We start from the raw sequence: 11938 nt of genomic DNA on the forward strand, positions 1-11938 counted from the left end.
AGTGAGTGTCTTGACTGTACCTCGTCAATACTCCATCGAGGTTAGTCTTGATATTTACTAGGTATCGACCGTGGTATACTCATACTATACTTCTGCACATTTTATGCAGAGCCGGGTATTTGAGCTATCAGACTCGGGCAGAATTAGCATATTGATCGCGAGGATTCAAGGTAGAGCTGCTTGGTCGTCGCAGTCCCTAGAGTTCTTTCTTTTCTTGTATTGTTAGCTTTTATTTAGACAGTATTGTGTTTCGATCTCTCAGATCTTTTCATATATTCAGTTCGAATTCTTGACTCTGTATTACTAGTCTTGGGAGGCTGTTATGATTATTTTCTCTTTTGTTTTCGATACTTGTATTAAACGTTGTTTCAAATTAAAACAAAGGGGGCTTAAATTTTTACTGTAATCGGTTTACCTAGTCTTAGAGACTATGCGCCGTCACGACATCCTACGATGGAAATATTAGAGTCGTGACACCAGCTGGTGGACAAGATGACAGATAGAATCATAAAGGCATACTCTAGGCAACTATCTTATGCTGGAAGATTATAGGTAATCAATGCAATTTTATTTTCTATTTACAACTTCTTGGGAGTTGTCTTTATACTGCCCCAAATTATCCTTAAGGAGGTTGATAAGAGATGCAGAGATTACCTGTGGGGAAATTCAGAGTAGCAGATGAAAGTAACATTGGTAGCATGGGAAAAGGTGTGCAAGACAAAGAAGTTTGGTCGTCTTAACATCAAGGGATGCAGGAAATAATATGAAGCTTCAGTAGGTAAGCTACTGAGGCAATTGAATGGCAAAAGATACTTGTTATGGGTGAAATGGGTGCATGGGATTTATATAGAACAAGATGAAACCATATGAGGGCATACTCCACCACAAGACAGCAGCTGGTATTGAAGAAAACTAAATGCACTAAAAGGTAATATGGCAGAGTGGTATCAGAATGGTAGGTATACACTAACTACCAATGGAGAATATTATATGACAAGGAGCTATAATGCAATGTTAACAGACTTAACCAAATTACAAGAAGCTGACTTGATATGGACCAAGGCAATGATGCCAAGGCATAGATTTAGAGTATGGCTTGCATATCAAGATAGACTTCTTACGAATGAGACATTACAAAGGCTGCATATTCCAGTTGATAATGGAACTTGTCAACAATGTGATATTGCAGCAACAGAAACACAAAAAAACTTGTTCATGGAGTGTTCATAGGTTACAGCATTGAGGGATCAACTTAGCACATAGTTGGGGTATACAATTAGGGAGCAGAGGGGTGATTAAAACATTGCACTGGTTGAAAACTAGAAAGTAGAAGCAGATGAAGAAGGAAGTGGCCTCAGCTATATGGGGAGCACTGATATACCATACATGGAAAGCAAGGTATTGGAAAATATTTAGCTGTACAGGTGTAAATACAGATCTTGTGGCAGCACAAATACAAAGAGAGATCGGAGCAAGGCTGGAAGACTTACAAACAATAAAGAAGGCGCGAAAATGTATTTCTTTGATTCAACATACATGTAGATAGCATAGACGATAAAACAGTGTGTTTTTATGTTAGTTTTTTCTATTGGAATTTATTATAAGGAGGATAAAGATGATAGGGGAGGTCCTTTTGGTTATATTAGTGTAACATGGGATGCTCGTGGGTTGTATTAAATTGTTGGTTTGTTATGGTAATATATTCACATTTATTACCAAAATACCATAGAATAACACAAATTCTTATGATATAATAAAAAAATGAAATATATTTTATCTCAATCCAAAATTTCCATTAAGACCCAAGTTGTTCGGATTTGAAAGAAGAAAACTCATAAATTTAAGATTAAGAAGAATGCTTATTTTATATAATTGTAATGTTTTGGAGTGTCTTTTTTTAGTGTTCTTGCTAGACATCACATAAAAAATAATAAAATAGAGAAAAAATATAAAAATAATAAAAATGACAAATAAAAAATTGGGGGATAGCCGAAAAAGAAAATCACTGGGACAAAAGAAAATAAAAAGCACAAAGAAAAGGGAATGTCGGACAAGATTCAAGATAAATTCTAACTTGAAGTTTACCCACAAGAGAAGCTTTCAAAAAGATCTACCAGTCATGACACCTTTTTTTAGTTTATGGCCGCGGGTAGCAGGATCAAATATTTAACCTAGTTTAAGAAAATTTAAACATAAGTATATAAAAATTTATTATCTTAGCGGTGCCATTTCACCCCTTGCTAAAGGGGTGGATCCGCTACAGGAGACATACTCATTTTTTTCCTCTCAATTTAGTTAATGAAATAACCAAATTGGTAATTTGTGAAGGGGCAACTTGTTGATATCTTGTTTATCATTCTTGAGACTTAATCTTCACGAATCAGACTAAAACGATTGCACTTTCTTGAGACTGAATAAACGAACACAGACTTTGTGCATTTAAGGTGCAAAGGCAATATAATGACCATTGTAAGACAACTTTTTCTGCCCAAAACTAGAGGGTCAACTAAAAAATTCTAAATCTTGTATTTTTGTTACCTATTTTGCTAGTTTTGCTAAAGAAACCATTCCCTCCGTTCACTTTTACGTGTCCATTATGGACTTTGCACACCCTTAAGAAATAATAAATGAAATGCATAATTTACCATGATACTCATATTAATTGATATATATTTGTAATGGATTTGTTGGAGTTACCTGAAGATTGGGCCACGGAGATTGGGCCAACATAAGAGCTGGAGTAATTGGGCCTAGCCCGGTATTTATTTGTATCAACATTTCCTTTTCATTTGTTTTTACAATGTAAAGGCACAAACATAAATAGGGGCTAAATGACATTCTACACTATTCTTTTCCATTCATTTTGTTAATACATCAGAAAATATCCTCTCTCTGAGACGATTTTCCCCTTTTCTTACTCATGAACCCTAATCGCAAATCTGCTCATTTGTGTTGATTTCTAGTCTTAACATGGTATCAGAGCGGGTAATCTGGTAGTCCCCACCATTCTACATCGACTGATGTTACTCTCGTCCAATTTCATCAGGTTTATCATCATCGTTTCAATTTTCGCTAGGTTTCAAAATCTGGAGTTTTCATTGGTTTTTTGTTCAATTTTCAAATTGAGGGAGTTTTCTTGACTGTTTGACTATATATTTTGGTTCGAGTTTGCTGGTGATTATCAGACTTTTGTTGTTCTTCGCCAAAGTTAGGTTTCCAGTGATTATCGGAGTTCTGTTGTTCTTCGCTAGAGCTAGGGTTTCCTTTTTCAATCTTGACTTTGAGCACTTATTTGGTTGCGGTTGTTGAGTTTTCTCAAGTCTTTTCGTCTTTAGGTTGCGAAGAAGTGTGGTACATCCTTCTCTGTTTGTTCTCTTGCATGAGTTGATAATATTCTTTGCTGTGAAATTTTTGTTGTTATACTCTGTTATCATGGTTAATTCTACTCCGAACTCGAGTTCTTCCTCTCCTACGTATACTCCTGAACCCTCAAATCCATTGTTTCTCTTTCCTTCTGGTGTACCAGGGGTGTCTTTGGTTGTCGTGCCTTTTCAGGGACTAGTTTTGGGGGTTGGAGAAGTATGATCGTGTCACTGTCTGCTAGAAATAAAATAGGTTTTATCAAAGGGTCTTGCACCAAGCGTGCTGTGGATTCTCCCCAGCATAGGCAGTGGGACAGGTGCAATAATATGGTCATATCCTGATTAATCAATTCACTCTCTCCAGATATAGCTAAAAGTATACAATATTCTGAAACTGCTGAAAGCATTTGAAAATAATTGATTAATAGGTATGGGACTGTTAATGGAACCAAGGTGTTTGAAATAAAGAGCGAACTTGCATCTACTTATCAAGGGACTCTCGACATAGCTTCATATTTCAACAAACTTAAAAGAATTTGGGATGAATTAGGGGTTATGTGTACCAGGCATGCAAATTCTTGTATTTGTGCTGCTAAGAAGCTTCTCCATAAGGAGAAGGAAAAGGACAGGGTTCACCAATTCCTTATGGGTCTAAATAATATTTGTGTGGGGGTGAGGAGCAATATCTTGATGATGCAACCTCTGCCATCCCTTGATATTGTTTACAGTATTTTGTTGCAAGATGAAAAACAGAGACATGTAGTTGCCACTACCCAGTGTAACACAGAGTCAGCCTCTTTAATGCAAATTCCAATATTAACAAATTCCATCCTCAATTCCCATCTACAAAATAATATATACAAAAGGGGAACTTTGTTCCAAGCAACCAAAAATCCAATTTTGATCAGTCTAAGGCTACTTTGTCTTGCAAGTATTGAAAGAAACCTGGTCATACAATTGAAAAATGCTATAAATTACATGGATTTCCACCAAATTTCCAATACACAAAGGGTAAAAAGTTTGGTACTACTGCAAGTGTTGAGGGGCAGACTTCGAATATTCTGCATTATATTCTCTAACTGATCAAAATTCTTTGATTCCTGGTCTCACCAAAGAGCAGTACTCCCAGTTGATGCAGTTGCTCAGTCAGACTACACTGGGTGATTTAGGTCCTCAACCTGTTCTAATGGGATCTGCCAACTTTGCTGGTAGTACTTCTTCTCTGTATGTGTGTTTAAATGGTAGTTCTAATATGCGCATGTTGGCTAGTGTAGCTGGAAGGGTTTGGATAGTTCATTCAGGGGAAACTGACCACATGACTTTAAATAAGGACCTCCTTTTTAATATTACACCCATTCCTATTCCTTTCTTAGTTTCTCTACCTGATGGTTACAAAGTTAAGGTAACCTGTACAGGTTCTCTCACTTTGTTACCATTTTTCACTCTACAAATATTTTGTATATTCAATTTTTCCATTGCAATCTAATTTCTGTGAGTAAGCTAATAACACAATTCAATTGTTATGTGTTGTTCACTTATATTTCTTGTATAATTCTACAGGCTTATTCTATGAAGAAACTTCTGGAACTTGGTAGGATGAACCAAGGATTATACAAGTTTCACCTCAAGTATTCTGTTCCTCCTACATCACCTGATAATTCTATTTCTGCTTTCAATAATGTAGTACAAAATTTTGAATTTTCTTTGCATACAAATGTTCAAAATATGAGCCACAGTTCTGCTTCTACTTTACCTTGTGATACTGTTCAAAATGTGCAAAATGAGAACCCTTGTTATATTTCTACTTTACCTTCTTGTACTGTTCAAAATAATGTGAATAAAAATGATGCTCTTTGGCATCATAGATTGGGGCATGTTCCTTTTGTTCAAATGAACCATATATCTTCTATCTCTAATGACTTGTCTGCTAAGATGTCTTTTATTAGTCCTATTTGTCCCTTAGCTAGACAGCCTAGGTTACCATTCTCAGATAGTTCTTCCCATTCCACCTCATTATTCCAACTTATTCATGTTGACACTTGGGGACCATACCACATCCAAACCTATTCTGGAGTAAAATATTTTTTGACAATAGTTGATGACTATAGAAGAGCAACATGGACACATTTTACATTCCAAGAGTTATTCCTTTACCCTACTTAAAGCATTCATAGTCATGGTCAAGACATAGTTTCACCTTTATGTCCAAAAGTTTAGGAGTGATAATGCCTTGGAGCTTGGCTCCTCCAATTTAGCCATTCAGTTCTTTTTTGATAATGGTATCATACATCAAATAACTTTCCCACACATACCACAACATAATGGTGTGGTAGAAAGGAAACATATACATCTACTAAGAACTTCAAGAGCTTTGTTGTTTTAATCCAATCTTCCTACCAATATCTGGGGAGATTGTGTTTTAACAGCAACCTATCTTATTAATAGATTTTCCTATATAGTTTTGTCCAATAAGACTCAATTTGAATTACTTTATGGGGTTACTCCTTCTTATTCCATTTAAAATCTTTTGGATGCCTCTGCTATGCCAGTGTTCCCAAGTGTCATAGAGATAAGTTTCAACCTAAAGCATCTCCTTGTGTGTTCATTGGCTATCCCTTTGCTAAAAAGGGGTACAAACTGTACAATCTCACCACTAAGTCTGTTATCTACTCTAGGGATGTCATTTTTCATGAATGTGTTTTTCCTTATACTTTCTCATCTTCCTCCTTCAATGCCTACTTTTTATGATTCTATTCCTGATCATGTTATTGTTTCTTATGTCCCTCCAGATGCTCCTCTCCCTACTGCTCAAATACTTAACACTCCTAATGGTCCCTATTTCAGTTGGATGGTAATGATGCATTTCTACATAGAGATCTAGATGAAGAAGTTTATATGAAACTTCCTCAAGGTCTTTCTGTGGCTGCTACTTCTTCTGTTTCTTCTAGGTCTACTACTTTGGTATGAAAACTGCAAAAGTCTTTTTATGGCTTGAGACAGGCTTCTAGGCAATAGTACGCCAAGTTGTCTCATGCTCTTTACCTGGGGGTATAATCACTCATTGAATGACTACTCCTTGTTCATTAAGAAAACTCACTATTTTACTACCCTTATATCTATTTATATAGATGGCATCATTGTAATTAGGGATGACTTATCTGAAATTTTTACTCTTAAAGCCTTTTTGGATGACCGATTCAAAATTAAGGACCTGGGTTGCTTAACTACTTTTTGGATATTGTGTCTGTTATCTTCAGTCCGGTATTTTGTTTTTTCTTCAAAAGAGGTTTATCTCTGATTTTTCTATCTGAATATAATTGTGCTAATGTTTCTGCTATTGTTAGTCCTTTGGACATAAATCACAAGTTGCATTCTGATGTTGGGAAGCTACTGCCTCAACCTTAAAGTTATAGGAGTCTAGTTGGGAAACTAAATTTTTTGACCCACACAAGACCATATTTATACTTTGTTGTCCAATATTTAAGTCAATTTTTACAACGATCTAGAGTTCCACATATGACTGTCGCTTTACATGTATTGAGATACTTAAAGGCACTTCTGATTTTGGGGTTTTAACTGAATAATTCTGTTGATTTGTCTTTGTTGGCCAGTTGTGACAGTGATTGGGCTGCTTGCCCCGAGACTAGGCGATCAGTTTCTGGTTTTTGTATTCAATTGGGTGGGAGTCTCATCAGTTGGAATTCTAAAACATAGCACATTGTTTCCCTGTCATCAGCTTAGGCAGAATACAGATCCACGAGTAGGGTGGTAGCCGAGTTAGCTTGGTTAGTTCGACTTTTATCTGATTTGGGTATCTCTATTGTTCTCCAGTTCCCATTTTGTACGACAACCAGATTGTTATTCATATCGCCAAGAACCTGGTGTTCCATGAGCGTACCAAGCACATCGAAGTCGATTGCCATTTCATTCGCACCAAGTTGGCGAATGCTCTTATATCTCTAGTCCCATGTTTCTACTAGTTCACAGCTAGCTGACATTTTTACTAAACTTTTGACAAGCCAGCACCATCGCACCTTGACTGGCAAGTTGGACATGTGTCCACCCTCCAACTTGAGGGGGGATGTTGGAGTTAGCTGAAGATTGGGCCACGAAGATTGGGCCAACACAAGAGCTGGAGTAATTGGGCATAGCCTGTTATTTATTTGTATCAAAATTTCTTTTTCTTTTGCTATTACACTGTAAAGGCCCAAATATAAATAGGGGTTAAGTGACATTCTAGACTATTCTTTTCCATTCATTTTGTTAATACATCATATAATATCCTCTCTCAGTCGATTTTCCCCTTTTCTTCCTCATGATCCCTAATCGCAAATCTGCTCATTTGTGTTGATTTCTAGTCTTAACAAGATTTGAAAAAATGATTTGAAATGAGTAATTAATATTGTTGGTATAACATGGAAAAAAAATTGCCTGCCCTTGTCCATTATGTTGTTGCTAGCAAATACAACTATTTTTGGTTTTGGATCTTCTAAATCATTCCCGATATGCTAAAAGCGACAAGTAAAAGTGAAAATTTATTTTTAGAATATGAGACAAGTAAAAATGAACGGATGGAGTACTACCATAGTAGCAAAGCCAAGTTTCAAAGAGAAGATTTTTCCATATTTCTTGGAAAGTTTCCAAAAATAAAGATGAGGGGTTAAACTATCATATTAATCCAAATTTCCAATAAAAGGCAACCCTAGAGGACCCGGTGGCATAACATTTTCCCTATTTGTTTTGGCTAGGAGAAATAGGAAATGGAGTACAATATATAGTAAGGTTTACTAAAAGTAGAAAGATAATTGTCATTTTCTTTTTCTAGTTAGGACATAACATATATCTCACTTGTATTCAATTCATAGATCTCGTATTAAACCGTTCCATTTCATTTTTAATACCAAACACATGAACCCTAAATGATTGCTTTTAAAGGATGACTTTATATGGACGGCAGGAATTAATTCATAAGCAATCATGACATTACGTGAAGTTTTAACGGGTTTAAAGTTTAAACCATCATTAATAACACCAAATTAATAATAATCCCTCTGGTCCACTTTTAATTAATTTTTTGGTTATTTTAACACATATTAAGAAATTCACCTATTAGCATTAATTAACAATAAAATTAACCATATTAACTTTAATTTGTTCGTTGGGAAATACAACAAATACTTCCAGGTTATTTACTCCGGAAAAAACTTCGAAAAAAGAAGTTAATTCCTTCTTGATATCTGAAAAAATTAAACATTATGGACTACAAAAAATGCTAAAAAGTCAGTTAAAATGGACTAGAGGAAGTAATAATCATCCAATAAAATATTTCATCTCTTCCCGAATTGTAACGACCCGACCGGTCGTTTTGAGCATTTCCATTCCGCTCGGCTATTAGGATTCTTGATTACCTCTGTATGATGTATTATGATGTGTGTGAATCGTCGGTTTTGATTTTTCAGATTAATCGGAATATATTAGTATATTGTTAGTCTCTTATCTTTTTATTGTTAGCTAGCTTCTTATTTTTAATAGCATAGTTAGTAGAATTAATGGTGTAGTATAGTAGTAGTAGTAGTAGTAGTAGTAGTAGTTTTAGTACCTTAATTAAAAAAGATAAAAATATATTTAAAAAAAACAGAAAAACAATTGAGAAATATATTATGATGTGTGTGAATCGTCGGTTTTGATTTTTCAGATTAATCGGAATATATTAGTATATTGTTAGTCTCTTATCTTTTTATTGTTAGCTAGCTTCTTATTTTTAATAGCATAGTTAGTAGAATTAATGGTGCAGTATAGTAGTAGTAGTAGTAGTAGTAGTAGTTTTAGTACCTTAATTAAAAAAGATAAAAATATATATAAAAAAAAACAGAAAAACAATTGAGAAAAAATTGAAATTTTATTTTTGGACTTTTCCCGACGATCAAAAACTTGTTGCAGCCAAACGCACACGAAAGTATACGCTGTCGTCAAGTAATAAAGTGACTAAAAGTCGGATGTCGAACCCACGAGTACTTGTGATTAACTATTAACTAAATTAGACTATCCTAATTATCTAAACAAGAATTAAACCTAAAAATATTTGATTCTAAACTAATTAAATAAAAAAATATAAATAATGAACTTTGAATAGAGAAAGAGCAGATTTTTATGATATCAATGTAATGAAAATGATCTAGGGTTATGGGCTATCTAACAATCATATTGTATTCTTAAATTGAATTGACCGACTAATTTATCTAGCTTATTGGTTGACAGAGTTAATATTGCTCATAAGAATCTGTCAAGTTCTTACTCGCCTATTCAAGCTAACCTAACGCCTATATGTCTATGGAGTTAGAATCAACAAGAACGCATGTATAATTTCTGTAAATCAACCAAGCAAGGCAATTAGGTATATGTCTATCCTAACCACGAATCCGTTCCCCGATGCCCGAGTTCAAGAACTTGCCCTACTCAATCCTATATGCAATATAGAATTCCCACTTTCGAGTTCAATTCTAGATTCGTAGATAGTATTCAATTGGTGATCAAGCAATTAAATAATTAAGCGCAAGATTGAATAAATAAACCAATATGATAAATCAAGAAGGCAAAATCAATATCCGAATAACAATAGTCATGAAAGAACCACAACCCTAGAATGTGAAGTTTAGCTCCATATAGACATGGTAGCCAAACAACAAATCATACAAAGAAACATAAAAATTACTAAGTTTGGTGGGAGAAAGATGAAACTTGATGAATTCCGGCCTCCACAGCTTTTTCGTGGCTTTTTTCCTCTTCCCAATATGTTAGATGACCTAAAAGAGGCGTTTTTGGCTTATATATTGCGTACAAAAGTCATGGGCCAAAGTTCTCCTATTTCTAATCCAAATCAGCTTCAGGGATTGATGCTAGGGTGGATGCGTCGCATCCACCTCGTCCTCCACTTCTCAGCTTCGCATGCTAGGGTGGATGCTTCGCATCCACCTCGTCCTCCACTTCTCAGCTTTGCCCAGGTGCGGATGCTAAGGCGGATGCTATGGGCCGACTTCACTGCTAAGGGTGCACGAAATCTGATTTTTTCTAGATTGGATGCGACGCATCCAACCCCTCTTCCTCTAGCTAGAGCACCTTTTCTTCATATTTTTGCACTCCAAACACCCTAATTCATCACACACAACTCAATTAGTCATAAAACTAATAATTAAACCATATTGGATATTTTAAGGATCAAATAGCATCAAAAAGCAGTTAAAATATGGGTAAAGTAACATCAACACATATCGAAATATGCCCAACATCACTACCCCACACTTAAACCTTTGTTCGTCCTCGAACAAACCATCAATATAGTAGACGAAACAAAATTAAGCTCTTATCATTCAAAGCACACTACACATATGACCATGGTTATTTGCTACAATTAGGCTCTAGAATATACATCACATACACTTCCCTTTACTTATGTCATTCTTTAAAAATATTCAAACAAAGAAAACATGCTCACAACAACCCTAACCTCAAAAACCGACTCAATGTCACTATGCACACATGGCTTGAACACCCAACATCATAGAGAAGTCTAATAACGTTACCTATCCCTCGTGAAACCATGTGCCCTCACAACAAGAACAAGAGAGCGAGTTCAATCCACACATTCGAATCTCATGATCAAATATATTTTAATGACTCACATATATCAAAGAAAATCGCTCACTCTCACAAAGAAGTCACATGCATGCAATTGGTACCATAGGCTTGCCCTTAATGTAAATCTCTACTAATGTAAGCTCGCTCGATCTAGAATCAATTATGACTTTTTCATGGTTGTAATGTGGGCTAAGGGACGGGTAGGATATATTTTAGGAATAGTGATTCAACCTCCTAAGCACTTTAACACATCACCAAATAACTTAAGCGCAAATTCTTCAACACCACTTCAATTTCACAAATAATATCACCCCCAACAATATTTCCTCTTTCTTTAAGCACTACTTTAGTTCATACCCACTAACAAGAACAAGACAACAATTTATTCATCTATATTTTTCTTTCTTTTTTTCCAGATTTTTCTCTTCTTTTTTTTTCTTTTTCAATTTCCGCTAGTGGTGTATTATTTTACAAAATAAGTGCACCCTTCTTTCTTTCATTGGTTCCACTCAAAAGTCACCCCACACTTAGTTCCTTCTTACTTCTTTTAGCGCTCATCTAACAATTAAAGTGCTTTAAGAGGTAAAAGGATCAAAACAATATCAATTAAGAACAAAAAGGGTATAGACTTGTAATGTGGGTACCAAATAACAGGTCTACAGGCTCAAAAGGGTTAACTAGGGATATATTTTATTTGTGATAAGCAATTAAGCTCAAAAATATCAAAGAAAGCCTAAAATCAATTCTCAAACCGAGCATCACCTAAAATTTCGCTTCAACTTACATACCGGGCAAGTTCTAGACACAAGTACAATACATGGACTACACAAAAACCTCACCACACATGGCACATGACTCACTAAGGACGGTCACATTCCGACTCTCAAAAGATGCAAATATTCACGGAGCCACGAGATATTAAGCATTAAGCACAAGGTGAA

At 35.4% G+C, this 11938-nt stretch overlaps 1 long non-coding RNA gene across 1 annotated transcript; it reads left to right on the forward strand.

Moving 5' to 3' along the window:
• The first annotated feature begins 2845 nt into the window (after nt 1-2845).
• LOC107805761 (uncharacterized) lies at nt 2846-7653 on the forward strand. The gene is made up of 3 exons (XR_012698508.1): nt 2846-4570; nt 4923-4990; nt 6974-7653. It is a non-coding gene; the product is annotated as an uncharacterized LOC107805761 (long non-coding RNA).
• Nucleotides 7654-11938: the final 4285 nt, after the last annotated feature.

Source organism: Nicotiana tabacum, chromosome 14 (genome assembly GCF_000715075.1).
Source record: "Nicotiana tabacum cultivar K326 chromosome 14, ASM71507v2, whole genome shotgun sequence".
NCBI classification, from domain to species: Eukaryota; Viridiplantae; Streptophyta; class Magnoliopsida; order Solanales; family Solanaceae; genus Nicotiana; species Nicotiana tabacum.